Source organism: Ailuropoda melanoleuca, chromosome X (assembly GCF_002007445.2).
Source record: "Ailuropoda melanoleuca isolate Jingjing chromosome X, ASM200744v2, whole genome shotgun sequence".
Classification (NCBI taxonomy): Eukaryota; Metazoa; Chordata; class Mammalia; order Carnivora; family Ursidae; genus Ailuropoda; species Ailuropoda melanoleuca.
The window spans coordinates 74,167,996-74,169,499 of NC_048238.1; the positions used below are offsets into that span (position 1 = coordinate 74,167,996).

Below are 1,504 nucleotides of genomic sequence, written 5' to 3' on the forward strand. Positions count from 1 at the left end.
TAGTGTAAACAGTACTCCCATACACGTGAGAGTGTTCGTGTATTTATTTGTCACCTGTTTCCAATTCTTTTGTACAAACCTAGGAGTGAAATTTCTTGGTCATGTGGTAATTCTATGTTTACTTTTATGAGAAACCACCAAATTGTCTTGCACAGTGGCTGAGCCATTTTCCATTCCCACTAGCAATGTAGGAGACTTCCAAATTCTCCACATCCTCACCAACACTCACTGTTTTCTTTCTGGTTTGTTGTAATAGCCATCCAGGGAGTGCGAAGTGGTACCTCATTGCCTCATTGTGGTTTTGATTTGCATTTCCATGACGACTGAAGATGACCAACATCTTTCCACGTGCTTGTTGAATATTCCTATATCTTCTTTGGATAAACATCTAGTCTAATCCTTCGTCCATTTTTTAACCGGGTTGTTTGTCTTTTTGTGTTGAGTTGTAAGAGCTCTTTAGATGTTCTAGACACCAGACCCTTATTAGGTATATAATCTACAAATACTTCCTCCCATTCTGTAGGTTGTCTTTTCACTTTCTCGGTCATGTCCTCTGATGCAATTGAGATGATTATAAGTTTATTTTTCTTCCTTCTATTAATGTAGCATTTTATATCAACCGATTTTCTGATGTTGGACCCCCCCTTTGCATTTGTAGGGAAAATCCCACTTGGTCATGGTGTTTTATCTTTTTAACACGCTGTCGGATTCTGCTTGCTAGTATTTTGTTGAGGATTTTTTTTAATCCAAAATGTGTTTGCTGGGATAGTTTCTCATTCATCTTGATTCAGGGTGCTTTTAGAACTGCTTCCGGCTGCAGGAGCATCCTTCCGTAAGCTTTGCGTTTCCTCCCGTGGACTGACAAAGGACAGTGGTGCAGCCAACACATGAAACTCCCATTCGTGCGTGGCTAAAGACCAGGTGATTTTGTAGCATTCGGGACACTTCACACTCATGAAGTAGGAGTTGGGGCTCTGCTCCAGGTGCAGCTTCTTGTGCTGCCTCTTCTCTTCTCACGGGGAGGTCAACACCACCGGAAAGCTTGTTGATGATTATTGCATCTGTATCCATGAGGTATACTAGTCTAATAACAAACGTTCTATTTTAAAGAGAAAAAGGAAAGAGGAAAAAATGTACTGATGCACTTGACTCAAACAAAATAAGGAAAAGGCAAAAATCACACTGCAGCCGTCATAACCTTGAACACTATTTTGTTACTCTGAGAAATGCCATTGGCCATACATCTTGCAGGGAAATGTCCCTCCATGAGGATCCTGCTTAATCTATACAATATAGTTAAAAAAACGAAATCTGAAGTTCATCAAGTCATCTTGGAGATGAGGAAACAGTGCCACAGAAGTGAAATGATTTGCGTGTGGTGACATTTACGGTAAGCAGGAACTGGCACTTTTATTTTGTCACCATTCACCTGAAGCACTTTCCACTTCACCACTCTCTCCTTTTCTCCCAGCCTCCAAGACTTCCTTCTGGCCAAAAACCCACG

At 41.0% G+C, this 1,504-nt stretch overlaps 1 pseudogene; it reads right to left on the reverse strand.

Moving 5' to 3' along the window:
• Positions 1 to 798: 798 nt before the first annotated feature.
• LOC117797381 lies at positions 799 to 956 on the reverse strand (annotated as a pseudogene).
• Positions 957 to 1,504: the final 548 nt, after the last annotated feature.